At 38.7% G+C, this 17,239-nt stretch overlaps 1 protein-coding gene and 1 long non-coding RNA gene across 4 annotated transcripts in view; both read right to left on the bottom strand.

The window, feature by feature from the left end:
* The window catches only part of fstl4 (follistatin like 4), a 638,776-nt gene that overhangs the window by 377,353 nt on the left and 244,184 nt on the right, over nt 1-17,239 (bottom strand). The gene's annotated exons all lie outside the window — the stretch shown is intronic.
* Nucleotides 1,749-16,229, bottom strand: LOC134296172 (uncharacterized). The gene is made up of 2 exons (XR_010002752.1): nt 10,203-16,229; nt 1,749-3,106 (listed from the first exon to the last, which is right to left on the bottom strand). It is a non-coding gene; the product is annotated as an uncharacterized LOC134296172 (long non-coding RNA).

Here is a 17,239-nt window from a genome sequence, read left to right as displayed (position 1 = left end):
CCAGAGCTTTCAAACAGGGAATATGTAAACATTGACTTATGACCCTCACATCATTAAAAACATAGGGGATTTTCTCATTGCTAGACCAAAGGTTATGCACATAGTGAGATTTATTATCATTAGAGGTTGAGGGATACTCAACCTTAGAGTTGAAAATGCCTCAAGTAATAGCTGCCTCATTGATGCTGTAACTTGCCCCTTGCATTAGCACTGCTACAAATCTAATCTTTTCCATGTGGAGGCACACTCCTTGTGTCTCTGGTTATCTATTCTCCCATATAGTTACAGCAAAAGCAAGCAAGCAACTAAAAGGACACCCTGCTTTTAATTGTAAGACACAGGCTGCTCCCACACAGTTATTTAATCCAGAGCAGACTATGGAATTAAGAGATCCAGTTTGTCCTGGGGTGCCTACACAGAACCAGTTATAAGCTCCCACCACCTGGACTGGCTCCATTGAAATCCAAGATTTTTTCCCTTACCTAATGGCAGGGAAAAAAACTTTCTCAGGCTAGCTTCATAGGCTGTAAAGGGCTTAAAAGGCTGTAAAATGGTGGGCAAGGCTGTAAAACTAGCTGTTTTTGTTGTTGGTGGGAGGCTGCTTTTTTAATCCGACTGCTCCAGCTTCAGCCCTTTTATATTTGTCCTTTGTATTTAGCATTCAGATGCTTGTTGTGCCTGATTTATACACAGAAAGGATCCTATGGGTTTTAAAGCTGGAATTGGTATTTCTTTTCATCACACTATTTCTGGGTGGAGGTGAGTTGGAACTCTCATTGTGTGTAGGGGGAAGAGGGGATAGGGGGTTTTGTGGACACATCAACCTCAAGCTGAATTTTAGTGCCTGTGGATGGGGCCGTCAAGGACTTGATCCTTTTCTTCTTGTGTATGTTTTTTAAGGAGAGTGTGAAATTTGGCAATTCCATAAGTTGCAAAGCATTGTTAAAGTTTTTGTTCATGTAGAAACAAGAGAGGATAAGAAAAAAAATGTGAATTTGAGCCAGAAAAATAAAACTGTCATTTGCTTTTTTAAATGAGTCAAAGAATTTCAGTATGAAGGATGCTTCAACTTTAGCCTGAAAGCAGGTTTCATGAGAATTTCTCAAATAAAATAGTCAGTGCTTGGTCTGTAAATAATGTAGTGATTCATCATGTAAAACAACTAAACTAATTAACAAAATCTAATTTTTAAAGTGAAAAAATTGTTTTGGAAAGACCCCACAAACTTTAATAAAATCATACTATACCAGGGTATAGTACTATTGTTAGGAAAGGTAAAGGGCCCACTTCAGATATGAGAGGTAATGAATAGACAGCAATTTGTCAGTTATTCACTTTGTTTCTTTTGTTGGTGGTTTGCTTTTGGGGGTTATTTTGGGGGTTGCATATTTATTATTTGTGGGTAATGGACAACCTGGCTCACATGGGACAACAGCATCATTTCTTGTTCTGCTTCAGATTGCAAAATCTGTAGCTTGTTCTGTGTGATATACAGTGTCATTCTCTTTTAGTAATTGATTTAGGGAGTGCATGAACACTTTTCTAGGCAATATTTGAATAAATTGACAACATCATCTTCATGTGGATACACTTTGTGAGTGCAAATTAAATGCTGACACATCATGTGTACCTTTCATGATATAAACCAGTTAGATAATTAAGTAAAATTGTCTCCAACTTCATGGGAGAAATAGGTTGACTATGTGGAAAGAATCATGCCATTATGCACACAGACCTGCTTTTACTCTTTTTCTTTTCTTTTCTTTTCTTTTCTTTTCTTTTCTTTTCTTTTCTTTTCTTTTCTTTTCTTTTGCTGAAGCATAGCTCCTTTCAATACAATATTCACTGCCCCCTTCTTTATACATGTGTTTCAGATAGTGATCTCCTTCTCTTTGGGTCCCCTTTCTGCCTGTTCCTCAACTGACTTGAGATTGACTATCTCAGAGTGAGTCATTCTGAAGCATCCCCTTTTCCAGGCTACATTTATTGTCTAGTCCTCACCTCCTCATACAATAATACATGATTATGACAGTGACAACAGAAATAATGACAGCAACTCAATATTGCATAGGTAGTATTCTGCTATGGAACTGCTTCCATCAGCGGACTCAGAGGGATTATTCGATCCCATGAAGTCCACCATGCATTCAAAATCTCTGAGCATAAAGTATTGTGTGTGTGTTGTTACTACTGATAGTAAGTAATCTCAGGAGCAAAGGATAAAATGGTCAGTTTTCCCTGCAACAGTTTCCTTTTACTGTAGATGGGTTCCATTTTATTTTGAGTATAATAAGGATTTTCCAAATTTGGCAGATACCTTCAGATACAAGATAAAACAAATTTGAAATTTAACAGAAATTGGAGAAACTGAAACTGACAAATTCTCCCATCAAGGCTCAGAGAAGTCCTGACTCTTAAAAGCATGGTTTTTAAACAAAGTAGATAAGTGTTGGACTAGGCTTGTCATCTTTTTTTCTAAGAAGTGCCTAAACTTTAACACCTTTATGGCAAGCAGATGGGACCTATCAGTGCTAAGGACAGTTATGAAGAAATTGTTTCAATAGGTCTTTTGAGGAATTCTATAAGTGTTGCCTTTGAAAAATACTACAAATCACTTTTGAAGACATGATGAGATCCATGGAAACCAAAAATATAGAGACACAGTTAAATAGAGATGTTATCCTAAGAAACAAGGGAACACAAGTAGGGCAGAAGTGATCAAGGAGACTTAACATAGATTTTTGAAGGTATTTAATGGAAACAGGCCCTACCCAGCTTCATTGTACAGGAAATATTGTTAATAGGAGTTTTCAGCTTTTTGCTTTGATATTTGAAATATGATGGCCATTTCTACACACACTCAGCAGACTGCTTGAAAAGCATTTTCTAATATTGTAAACCAGCATGGAATCCATCAATTTGATCCGCTTATTTCTCTGGCTCCCATCAATCAAACAATTGTGGCAGCTTGGCTGTAGTTTTCCACTGAGTATATGAGGGCAGGTAAGGGTTGTTTTCTGCCAAGGTACACTGCATAGTTCTCATTCATTTATTTTCCTGGTTCTGAAGTGGTTGGATCTCATTAGCTTCTGGGCTAGCCACAGGTCTGTTGAAAATGAAATTTTTTAAAAAGAATGTGACTTTCCTCCTTTTTACAGCTGGACATTCTGACACAAATATAGACCCAACTGTGCCAAAAGAATCTTCTTTTTTTTCTCAAATAATCACAGAATCATAGAATCATAGAGTTGGAAGAGACCTCCCCGGCTATCCAGTCCAACCCCCTGCAAGAAGGAGGAAAATCTCATTCAAGACTCCTCTCTTGCCTTTGGTGGTTTATGCTAAAGAGAGTAGGCATCATACATGCCCTATCCTTATCTCCATATATGCACGAATCCCATATTGTAATGGCTGATGTATTAATCAAGGATCAGTGTGACTCAAGTTCAAATCCACACTCAGCCATGAGGTTGCCTAAGTGAATTAGTGTAAGATCAACTTGCCTCTGAACTCAGTTGGTGATCTCATTTTACATGAGGTAGGGAATAGATTTTCCCCCTCATCCTGGAGTCAGATGGAGGAAGAGCTATCGTCTGGCTCCTTGAGTGGACTGAATACAGTGTTCCCTCACTTATTGTGGGGGCTATGTTCCAGGACCACCCGCAATAAGTGAAAATCTGCGACGTTGGGGCACTATATTTATTTTAATATTTATACATTATTTTAGTAGTTATACACTATTTTAAGTCTTTATCAACCAATCGTGTTTTGATAAATTGCCTCCTTCTCCTCCTGTTGCTGCTTGGGCTCTTTTTCTCTCCCTTCGGCATCTCCTTCCTTAGGCTGTAAATTGTAATTTTTATTATTTATAATATTATTTTAGAGTTTATTGAAAAACCGCAAAACAGTGAATCTGCGAAAATTACAATCACACTGTTTAATGCACTCAGTTGTCTTGCATATTTTTCAATGAAGAGTTTTCCACACTGCAGACATTTGGCCCCGCCCACCATCTCTCTTGGTGCTTTTTGGTACTACAACTCCTACAATTCCCAGCAACAGAGAGGGGGAGAGAGAGAAAAGAGGCAGGAGGGAATCCCATTTGGATCAGCAGTAGCAGAAGCTCAGCTGGTGTTTTGGACTACAACTCCCACAATTCCCAACAGCAAAGAGGGAAAGGGAGAGAGAAGGGGTGGGAGGCAACCCCATTTGGAACAGCAGCAGCACTGGAACTCCCAACAGAGGATACAGACAAATCATGGAAGGAAGGAAAAGGGTACCCTAAAAGGCTATATATATTTTTTGCAATGTAGAAACGTTATGAGGTAGCTTACAACCAAACCTTCCTGCTTAGGGAGCAAAAGAAAATTGTCCAAAAAAGTTTATCTTGACTCCTCCCGCAATTTCTCCTCCCACAAATTGGGTGATTCTATCCTGAGAGCAACAAGTGCTACTTCATTAGAAATTTGGCAAAACATCCGGAGTTTTGAGAAAAATCCATTTCCTCACCTCTTCCTGATACGTTGGAAAAATGCTGCCCTCAACATTTAAAAGTCTCAAAAACTGCACTTTAACCAAAATGAATGTAGTGGACCCACAGAATACAAGATTTTAAGTGTAGAACTCAGTGGAATTTAAGTTATGTGATGAAGTGGTAAATCAGCTTTTCTTAATTCAAAACCTTAGGAGAAAACTCCCATCACTTCCAACCAACAACACCATCACTTCTCTTATATTCTGCCTTTCAGCCAGACATACACTAACCAAAGGCAAAGAATCACAGTAAAGCTCATTTAGCAAAAAAGTACAGAAGTATGATGGGATTTGTAGTTCATCACATCCACAAGCATGACATCGGGTGACATGAAGGACAGTATGTAACTTCATGCAGGCAAGACTATGAAACACACTCTCTAAAACCAAGCGTGATTTGGGCTCCTTCTGTGCTGAGTCACTGCACTGCACTGCACTAAATGTCTGAGATCTGCATTCCTGAAGCTGGAATTTAAAACTATCCCATGCTGAGTTCACAAGCTGTCATGCTGAACAAGGCTTAATCATTGGAGGTCTCCAACTTGCTCAGTCAAAGACAGGCAGCTGTGCCAAAATCTGACACAGTACCTCTGAAAAAAAAATTAAACCTCTTTCAAAGAAATGTAGTTGCTTGGAAGGGTGGTGAATGAATTTCCTGTGTGTAAAATTAAAATTAAAAAGGAATGGTAGTTTGCGTGGCATACTCCCTCAGGCTACAAAATGAAAAGTTCCGTACTTTAAAGCAATGACTGGACTCGTTTGTATCTCTTGGCAATAATTTCCATTCTGAAAAGAGTGGAAGTCTTTCAGTTTAGTTCTAGACAGAGAAACCGAAGCAATGTTTTTATGCTATAAGTGGCACATATTAAAGGAAAATATGGCACTGAAATTAATGCACGACTATTGTATTAAATCTAATATGAAAATTATGTAACAGGCACTTGCAGTCCCTTTATGATTGTAAGCAGCTACCTGTTGCTGGTTACAGGTGTATTTTTCCCATTACCTGCAGATACCACCTTAACAAACAAAACACAAAGCAGAAAGCAAAGCTAAAACAAGATAAAGGAAGCTATAGTACATAATTAGATTGCGCAAGAAAAGCATAATTCTTCACAAACACAATTCTGTGTCCTCTTCACCACCATAGTGACTCCTGTTGTTACTGCTTGCCAGTGGGAAGGGAAAGGATGAGTAAGGCAATTCAGATGATTAAAAAGCAATCTGTTTCAGCTCAGCAGGGTACATTCATAGATGCAAGGTGCCCTCCTTTTGCTTCCCCCAGGAGTCCAGAGCAGTCCGCTCCCCTTGGTAAGCAGCAGCAACAGCAGAATTTTGTAGGGACTGGCAGCTGCCAGGGGGATTTTAGACACACAGCAAAGACTTACAGAATGGTTCCCTGTTCCCTGGCCAAATAGAAACACAAGTGCACATATGTCAAGGGATGCCTGTCAACATGGACCACATCTAATCCATAAAACATCAGTGATCCATAGGCAGAAGGGGGGGAGTAAAATTGTCTCTGTTCTACCATCTTCTGGGCCCACATTGAGACATTGATGTCCTACTGTTGCAAAGAGTAAAACAGAAGACTGTACATAAATCCTAAGCACTAAACAGAATGCTCTTTCCCCAAAGCATAATGTATTGTCAGACTTTCTGTTGATTAGGCTTCTATAAAGAAATGTGAAGATGTGAATTCCATCAGTTTGTGAGTTTCACAACAGATCCTAAATGAAAAAAGCCCAGGAGAATGAAACTTACTGGTCTCGATTGCTCTCCTGGTTTCCTCCCTGCAGGTCAATAGACTCTTTTGACTAATATGGGTTCTGACAAGATAGGCTGAGGTGAAAATTGTCCCATACAGAAGCAGCTTCCACTACATTGCTGTAAACCCTCAGCATACTTCTTGGTAGCCTCTCCTGGATTGCCTTCCCTTAGCACCATGGACATTTCTCCCTGCTTCCCACTGTAAAGGGCATGCCCAAGTATTCTTGCTTGCATCACCCACTTCTCCCTTCAGGACCCATGTCTGATTTTGTTGGCCTTAATTGAGTTCCTGGAGTTAACACCATTTCTCTCATCTCTCTCCTGCTGTGGTTTGGGGAAAATCTGGAACATTACAGCAAAATCACACATTGTTCACAGTGCATTTGTTATATTCCTTTTAGAGATTTGTATGCTTCTCACTCTCTATATATTTCTCTTTCCTACATTTCTTGTACTTGTAAAAAATAATCCTCATGTTTCTAGAAGCAGGATATGATCTGAAGAGAAGATGATGCCTTTGGGTCTGGCCATTAGGGAATTTCAAATCAGGGATAAGGAATGTATGGTTGCCCTGGTGAAGTTAAACTTTCCTCTCCTTATGCTTCACCACCAGCAATACTCCAGCAATCTCTAGGGGGACAGCAGTGCTCCACCACTGCTTCCTTTGGAAATTCTGAGATATAGGAGCAATGTCCACACCATTCTCTAATTGTTTATGTATTACTTTATTTATATCCTGCCATATAGTCATACATCTGTAAAATAAAATCAATTTTCAGAAGTTTGAAAATCATTACAACAATTCAAAGGCTAAAAGCATCTTAAAACATTGAATCCCACTTTGAGAGAGAAGTGGGATACAAATTCAATAATTAAATTAAATTAAAATTTAATACACAAAACAGAGGTCTGAAACAATACTGAACTGTTGTAATCTGAATTGGATGTATAATGCCCTTGTATCACAATATTTTTTTTTTGCACTCCTGACAAATCTTTACTGCCTGAAAAACTCTGGGGATAACATTTAGGCACCTGATCTACTGTCATCTCATCTATTTAAATATCCGGTGTATTGTATATTATTGCCTATTGATTGTATTTTGTAGTTTAAAGTTCTGAATATCTCCCTCTTTTTTGTTTTTCATTTGTGGTGCAGCTACACTGTAGCATTATTGCTGTTTGACACTAGTTTGATTGCCATAGCTCAATGCTATGGAATCATGAGATTTATAGTTTGGTGAGATACCAGCACTCTCTGACAGAAAAAGCTAAAGACCTTGTAAAATTACAACTTTAGCTGCCATGGCATTGAGCCATGGTAGCTAAAGTTGAGTCAAACTGTATTAATTCTAGAATGTGAATGCATCTTACTCAGGAGAAAACATAGGTACTATTCTGTACAGTAGTTACAAGATTGTAAGACGGATTTATGATTGTAAGCCTGGGGATTTATATTCAGTCATTACCAGTTGAACATGAGCCCCAAATCTACTCTTTCAGTATGGAAGCACTTCAGCTGAAAGGTTTTATGAGAAGCTGAAGACTGAGGCACTGGGAAATGAAAACTACAGCATGGTTGCATGTTGCCTTGAGACAGAGGGCTCCATACCATGCAAGTCCCCTCTTCTCTCCCCTGTTTTCACACACTTCTAAAACAGTTCATAGACAAAGTACTACAGAGCCCATCATATGACACAGATAGACCTCCAGCCGTCATCTGTCAGTGAACTGTGTGAGAAATGTGGAGGGAACCAAAGCTGGGAAGAAATCCTCTTCTGAGTTCTTGATGTGCCTAGAAATGGATGAAAGCGCTTAAAAACACTTGGGATGGCATCTGTCAGATTCATCTTTGTTGAATTGTTTCAGTGATGTGGAGGAATGGGCATTCTTAAGAATTGTGCCTCGAGCCTCCTCTAAAGTAACAGGACTGAGAGGGAAAGTCAAGTATCCTAGAAGTGGTATCTGTTGTAAGAATGGTACATTGGGTTTCCTCAAAGTAGATGGTTGAGGTGGGAGGAAGTGATCCTGAGTGATGGAGTAAGTACATTCTTAATCTTCTTTAAAGGCAGAATCCCTTGCAAAAAATATGATTCTACATGCAACATGATAATTTTCCCTGCTTTCCCTCATTTTCACTAGCTCTGACTGATAAAGTCCAAACAGTTGTGTCAGGGAATCAAGCAATCTCTCCAGTAGCTTGTTCTCATCAGACTCCATTTCCCTGATCCACAGCACTCAGAAATCCTTCAGCTGAAATACTGTCAGGCTGGAATGATAGTATTTTTTTCAATGGTATAACAATAATGACAGATCTCCATCATTGTGGCTATGACTAATAATGCAGGATATCAGCCAATAGGTACTGCCATTTATTGATTAAACAATAAAAATCTATTAAGAAAAGGGAACTTGAATAAAGCCACTAAAATTTAATTATATGCCTCTGTTTACATGGGAAATAGCTTTACTCTCCGTAGAACAATATACATTTCCCACTGTGTGCAAAATAATTAATTTGATGAAAAAGGCTTAAATCTAGGAAAATATATGCTACCAATTACTCTCTTTCAGTTAGTCTTAAAGGTGCTACAAGAGCCCTTTGCATTGTGTTCAAAATAATTTTCTTCCCAATCAGTCTGTTCAGATCTGCAGCCTCATTTAACAAGCAGCTTTAAATATAATCTTGGAGAACAATATTACAGTCCCTGAAAACAGTTTTCATTTCTGATGCTGCTTCATGACACTAATAATTGCTCTTGAATAAGTGACATTAGCATCACTTGACTTAGCAAAATCATTTCACACCCATTCTTAATTTTACTATTAATATAATCTTAGTTATAACAATGCTATTAATAATGTATATTAATATTTCTACAAACATCTGATATGATACATAATGTAAACCCTGTCAGATTATCCCAGTAGGGATGTGATAAGGGTCCCCATATTTCAGTTTCCCAAATGAAGGTAGCTTAATTTGCATATTATTTTGTATAAAATACAAATGAAATATATTGTACACATTTTAATATTATGCAAATGAATCATTAATTGTTGAATTGCTTCACTATCATTGTTTGCCATCTTTGACAACATTTATATAGTAACCATTGACTATGTGAACCAATAAAGTTAAGAGTAAAGTTAGGAGAAGTGCTAGACTTGGACAGAGGGATCCAAGTTCAGAGTCCTATTTTGTCATAAAAATTACAGTAATGTGGCCAACTACCTAAAGTCAAGCAGCTGCAACTTGCTGCACCATGGAAGGTGGTATACTTTAACATGCTTTCCACAGTCCTCATTATCATATTATCATCATATCATCATCATCATCATCAACAACAACATCCTAAACTCTCTAGAGCACAACATCCCTACACTCTCTAGAGCACTGGTGATAGGTATCTGTGTATTCATGTCACAGTTGCTAATCTATGGTAAGTCTCCAGGAAAGACACAATTATAGCTAGCAGGCAGAAATTATTCTCATCCTTGTCTGACATATTAGGGGAGGGGGGACACAAAATAACCAAACAAAACAAAACAAAAAGCACACCTTCTGGTTATCCACAGGAAAGCCAATTGCTCTTCATCTTTTAGGCCAAACCAAAACCTGTTTCAACCAGGAAGTAATGCTTCCATTTCTGGGGTGGGCTCTAAGGATACCACAAACTGCTAAAAAAAAATCAATCAACTAAGCCTGAACTGTCCCTAGAAGGGAAAATGACCAAACCGAGGCTGTCATATTCTGGCCATATCATGAGATGATATGAAATGATGCAACTCAGTAGAAAAGGCAATCATACTTAAAATGATAAAAGGCATTAAAAAAAAGAGGTATTGGTGACTTGCAGAGTAATCTTGGGTCAGATACAACCTCTCAGCAAAATTACCTTACTGGCTTTAGTGAGAATAAATTAGCTGGCATTGTAGGAGAGAAGGTGTTGATGACACTGATGCTGTTGGATACATAGATAGACAGAAAGACAGACAGACAATATAGCAATTGTCACAGGCCTACATTTCCTTTGTCTAACCAGTTACACTGCAGGAAGATCTTAGAGGAGAGATAGCAGCTGACTGGATATAGTTTCTTTTGTCATCCAGCTGAGAGATCTGACTGTGAGTGTGCCTATTGGTTTTCCAAGAGGCTAGATAAGATGACAGATTGTGTGAACAGAAAGTGACATAACTAAAAAGAAAAGATTAGGAACAATTGAGTGGAACAGGGGAGAGGACATGAAAAATGTTACACCAGACCCTCAGCTGTGTTCAATTTTCAATGTTGCATTGATTTCAACATCCAGCACTTTTTACCTTCGATGGCAATGTGACACTCCAATTCAGGATCTGTTTTGATTATATGAAGAAAAATAGCATGAGAAAGAAAGAAAGTGGGTAAAGGAGTCGGGGAATGGATGAATCAGAGGAAGTGGAGATCAGCTGTATAGCTCTTTCCTTTTAAAATAAACAGATTCTACTGCATAGAATAAGTCCTCCTTTAAATGTATGAAAACTGTAGACAAGCTGTCCTCACATGAACTTCACCACAGCTCAGAGGCTGGATCTGTGTTGCTTCTGATTATATTTGAGCACATTTATACTCACATTCTTTACGCAAAGTACAGAGGCCCATGCAGCCATCACATCTGCTTGAACAAAACGTGTTTCAATTGTGTTAGATATGAAAACTCTGCAGGTGATCAGATGTCTCAGCAGTCAACATGCCTGTTATCTTGTTAACACATTCTACAGACCTCAGCAGTCTCAATAGATGAATGGAAAGGTAACAAGGAAAAATATCACGTTGCTTGTTAAACTGTTCCCCAAAACAATTACTAAGCCAAAGTGCATAGAATTGAAGAAAACAAACCCAGGCATCTGAAACAACTGAGATCCTAACATACCAGATCCAGCATCAGTTAAGAGGTTTATCAACACTAACTGTTTTAACTGCACACACACACACACAAAAAGGAATGTAGAAATTTCAGATTTACAGAGGCTTCATCACAGAGCTATTATTCTTAGCCTAAGGCACACTTCCAGTCATTCAGGGAAAACATTCTGAAATACTTTCATTAAACAACTTTTATTCACTGTAGAACCCCCCACACACACACACACATCTGTTCAATTTACTGTATATATTTTGATTCCAATGATGCCCCAGCTACTTCATTAAATCATGCTATATAATGGGCACATTTAGATTGTGCAAAAATGGAATTTGACTGAATATTTATATGTAGAAATTAATACAACCTGGTTTGCCACTATAAGCCTGTAAAACCTTTCTCTTCCGACAAGCTTTCGATGGGTGAAAAACTTGGGGTTATGTTCTGTTATTATTGTTATTTAAAGCCAATTGTATTGTTTAATCTATTTCTGTAAACCGCTCCGAGCCAAATTGGGAGTAGTGGTATACAAGTCCAATAAATAAATAAATAATTCCAGTTCACTAGTACTACCAGAAAGCAGGGTGCCACTTTGGTTGTGTATTGCTTGACATATACAGAACACATTCAGAAAAAAAGGACAGCTAAGGAGGTCTGAAGCCTAAAACTAATTGATAATCATTTCAAAAATAGGTCAATTTAAGTAATGGGGGTTTTTTTTAATAAGTGTTGACTACCATTCAACAATTGATTCACTGGGAGGGTTGTAGCTGGTACTACCATTAGGAAAGAGCTCTGTTTCATACGCTGATAATATTTCACAGATGTAAACAAGGAAAAACATGGCCAATGAACATCTGAGAGTGGTTAAAAATCCAACATTTATTAAGAAGGAAAAACAGACAAACCAGGAGAGCAGGCAGCAGTTTACTTTTGTCTGAAAGATTTTGCCTTCCTCAGAATCTTCTACTTGATGAGTTATTAAATAGTGGAGGTGGAACAAAGGTGCTTGCTACCATTATGATGTCACCAGAACTGAAGAGCTTGTGTCCAGAGCAAACCCAAGAATCTTCCTGAAGTGTACTGCCCACCTTTGTCTTTGTGGACTGTAACTTTCAGCCTCATCACATTGAAATTGAGAATCATCTTCTATGTGCTACAAGCCCACTGCTGGCATGGAGTCCCCAGAGCCCATCAGATGACACAGGGCTACTTCCTGCGGGGCTCTGTTGGGCTCCATGCCTTCAGAAGGCCAAGAGTGCAGAGAAACTGAGCCCAGGAAGAAGAAACCAGGGAGGAATTGGAGGGAAGCCAGGGAATGTGAGTTAGGGATCCCACGATCCACAACAGTAAGAGAATGCAGTGTTATACTGCTCCATGTTTCCCACTGCTGTCCCCCAGATTCTTGGCCTCAATGTGATGAGGTCCCTAGCTCAGTTGTCATAGTCAATTCAATTGATTTGAAACAGCAAACTCCAAAGATGATGTCCTTTACAATTTGGCATGTTTTCAAACATCTCATCTGTGTTTACAGAATGGAATAACTGAGCAATCACAGAGTGATTACTTACCAAGAAAATGAGTGTGTGATTTCAATGAAATTAATGAGAATGTGCATGAAACAACTTGAAAGTGTGAATTCTAAATTCTTGGAACGACCACATGATGAGGCCAACAAAGGTCCCAGCATCCTTGCCAAGAAACTAATGAACAAAGCAGTTGGGACAAAGAAATCAAATAAGCCTTCAAGATTTCTGTGTCTACAAAAGTGACTATTGTTAAAACATGTGAAAATATTTGCAGAAACATATTCCTACAACCCTCATTCAATTCAACATTCATAGCAATATTTCTTTATCTTTATCTTTCAGTACACTAATGCTACAGTGTGAAATATACTTTGTGTCAACTGTCATTTATTAGGGACACCAGTTAAAAAAAACTGAACTCAGAATAATTGTTCACGCCTTAGTTACCTCTAGACTGGACTATTGCAATGCGCTCTACGTGGGGCTGCCTTTGAAGACGGCCCGGAAATTGCAATTAGTTCAGCGCTCGGCAGCCAGGCTTCTAACAGGAGCAAACTACAGGGCGCGTTCTACGCCTCTGTTTAAGGAGCTCCACTGGCTGCCGTTTGTTTTCCGGGCCCAATTCAAGGTGCAGGTTATCACCTACAAAGCCCTAAACGGTTTGGGACCCACCTACCTTAGAGACCGCATCTCCCCCTATGAACCTGCACGATCTCTTCGCTCTTCGGGGGAGGCCCTCCTCTCGCTCCCACCACCTTCGCAGTTGCGGCTGGTGGGGACGAGAGAGAGGGCCTTCTCCGCTGTGGCCCCCCGCCTCTGGAACTCACTCCCGAGGGAGATTAGACAGGCCCCCACCCTCCTTGCCTTTCGAAAAAGCCTTAAAACCTGGCTTTTCCAGAGGGCCTTCGACGATTAATTTTTGGGGGTTGACTTGTCTGTCCATTTAATTTAATTAGAGAGTGTTCTACCATGATTATTGATACCTTGCTGAGTACTTCTGCCACGAAGCTACAGAAGCCCTCTATTTCGGCCTAGAACTGTTTTATCTCCTTGTTTTTAACATGTGATGTATGTATTGATTGTATGACTGCTGTTCATGTTTGATTTTACAATGTGTAATTTGTCACTGTTTTTATTATTGTTGTGAGCCGCCCCGAGTCCCCTCGGGGAGATGGGGCGGGATATAAGAATAAATTTATTATTATTATTATTATTATTATTATTATTATTATTATTATATTATTATTATTATTCACAATATTCATACAGTCATATGGCATCTATTCATTTCAGGTGGGCTGAAAAAATATCATTTTTCATATTTTACCTCACCATACTCCCAAGTATTAAAAATTTCTTACTGTTAATTCGCCAGTGGAGTTTAAATGAGTAACCATTGTAGGTCTGTACTTATGAGTAGATCCAGTTATAGCTCTTATACTACTTGATTTTTTGGCATGTTATATAAAATCATGCCATTTTTTCTAAATTATATCATGTTAACTGATATTTCATAGAATGCCTGGAGGAAACCATGAAAATGAAAAAAATCTGGCTACCAGTATTAAAAAAACCCTCTAAAACCAGAACAGTAAATAAAGAGCAAGACTGAAAAAGGGGAATTCCAGACAAGAATCAATTAGGGCCAGCTAACATCTCCCCACAAAGGATTACCTCAGGCAGCTACCAGCCAGGCCTTGAAACTGTGGGCCATTAAAATGCTAATGAAGGTGGCAACTTGTAACATACCTCAAGCAGACACAGAATTCTTTCCCCCACCCTGGATATTCCACAATCTATAAAACTCACCTACTTAGTTTCCAATAGATCCCTCAACCTCTGAGGATGCGTGTCATAGATGTGGGTGAAATGTCAGGAAAGAATGCTTCTGGAACAAGGCCATACAGCCCAGAAAACTCACAACAACTCAGCTTGGATTTGTAGTTTTACGAGGTATTAATAATTTTCTGGAATAAAGCTCTATTGCTGTTCTTCAGGGAATTACACTAAAGAATTCTAAGTCATCGTCCCCCAAAACTATAAATTCCAGGATTTCATAGGATAAAGACACAGAAGTTAAAGAATTATGAAATGTGCACCCAACAGAGATCTGGGCCTGTTCATATTTAGAGTCAAAGTCTAGCAAATTGGGACTGGAACTGGATTTGTCGTCTTACATTTTTCATTAGACCACTGACACATATTTATGTATCCTTCTCTCCCTAATAAGCATACTTAGCAAATATTATTTTGTTCATCTTTATATTAACCACTGAATTCTACTAATATATATTCTAAATCATAACATTTCTCCAGTTCAGAGTGAGCTCTGAACAGTGAGTAAGTATGTATGCCATGTATATTAACTAATCCATGATGCAATTATTTATACAATGGGCTATGTAAAACCCTGGATTATTTGTGAAATTTCACCCATTCCTTAGTAAAGAATAGAAATCCACAAAATTCCTGTGTCATACTACATTTTATGTACAGTGGTGGAAGGTGAGTGTGAATATAAATGTCTGCCATATAAAAATTACTTGTGACCACACTGGGATATAAGCCTTCTAATTACAGGTAAATTATTGTTGAGTCGCTTTGGAGATGAGTAGGAAATTGTTGTTTTTGAACAGAGCATTTAGAGGGGGAAAATAGTTTACACATTCTTTACTACCATAATATTGGGGAATGTGTGTAGATGGTAGATGCATACACCTCTACGTATTTTCCCCTTCAAACTGTAACTTTGGTCTTGATGGAAATTGCCTGGAAATTAAACTTCACTACTCAAGGAAACATGGATCCATTTGGACAAATCTGTGTACATGGACCTGTAAAAAAAAACTGTTTTTGTAGTTCACATTGTTCCGCAGCAATTAGTTAAACAGATAGAGATGTTTAACTTAAAAAAAAATAGCTGTCTTTGTGCAATCAATCACTTTACTAATGTTGACCCCCCCCCCCAATACACAGAATTCATATGTACATCCTAAAAAGGAGAATTAAGCCCTGAATATATTTATAATATGAACCAACTAACTATAACTTTAGGATTATGAAGGCCACATCAGTGATACAGCCATAGGTTTATTATGAGGATAAATAGGGGAACTGAGAAATGAATGGAATGGGTCAGAGAAACAATGTCTATTCAGGGACTTCTATGGTTAAGTGAGAGCATAAGGCCAAATATCTCAACTCAAGATAATCTGCTGTTTAGCAGATCCTTCTGGACAAGTAATAATGTTCCTTGACTACAAAGTTATAAGCAAATGCATGTGACAGCAGAATCACAGAATTGGAAAGGAACATATAGACCAGGGGTCCCCAAACTTTTTAAACAGGGGGCCAGTTCACGGTTCTCAGACAGTTGGAGGGCCAGACTATAGTTTTTAAAAAACTATGAACAAATTCCTATGCACACTGCACATATCTTATTTTGAAGTAAAAAAAAAACAAAAAAACAAATCAGGAACAAATGCAGCCTCAATGTTTATACTACTACTACTACTACTACTACTACTACTACTGATAATAGTAGTAATAATAATAATAATAATAATAATAATAATAATAATAATAATAATAATAAATAGCAATAATAATAAAGAGGGTTGGAAGAGACCCCTTGGGCCATTTAGTCCAACCACTTTCTGCCTTTGTGCACCAAAAGCACAAGCAAAGCACCCCTTAATCATTAATAATTAATTAAATAATAATTACCGTTATATACACAAGCAAAGCTTTGGATGTCGCGCACCGGGTGAGGAAGGAGGCAGGAAAGGTGTGCGCCTTTCCCTCCTCCCTCACCCTATGCACGCCTTCCTCAGTGGTAGGGGGAAAGGAGTGTGTGGTGCGAGTGAGGAGGCGGGAAAGGTGCGAGCCTTCCCCTCCTCCCTTGACCCATGTGTGCCTTCCTCAGCGGAGTAGGAGGGAGCCGCCACTGCAGGGGCTGGATAAATGGCTTTGATGGGCCACATGTGGCCCACGGGCCTTAGTTTGGGAACCCCATTATAGACCATCAAATCCAAATATCATTCAGTGCAAGAACATCAACTACTGCACTTCAGCATGAACTTGTCCATCTTCTTTTTGAAGACATCCAGAAGAAAAGAAAGACTCTGCCACCCATCCAGATACTTGGTTCCACTGTCAAATCAATCTTTCTTTCAATTGAATGCACTCTTCTGTAATTTGAAACCAAATTACAAATGATCCCATCTTCTGGAGCTGCAAGAGGAAGACTCCACTCATCTCTGGGATAGTCCTTTAGATATTTAAATGCTGTAATTATCCCCCTCCTCCCAAATATTCTTTTCACCTGGCTGAACATGCCCAGCTCCCTAAACCTTTCCCCACATATGTTGCTCTTTGTACTTCTTAAAATGAAGCACTCAAAACTGGCTGCAGTACTTCAGATGTGGTTTGACTAGACAGTAATCCTATATATTAAGTAAGCAAATTTAGAACTAGCCAGTATCTTGATGGGAATCTACTGGG

This window comes from Anolis carolinensis, chromosome 2 (genome assembly GCF_035594765.1).
Source record: "Anolis carolinensis isolate JA03-04 chromosome 2, rAnoCar3.1.pri, whole genome shotgun sequence".
Lineage (NCBI taxonomy): Eukaryota > Metazoa > Chordata > Lepidosauria > Squamata > Dactyloidae > Anolis > Anolis carolinensis.
This window is presented reverse-complemented; position numbering and strand designations above follow the sequence as displayed.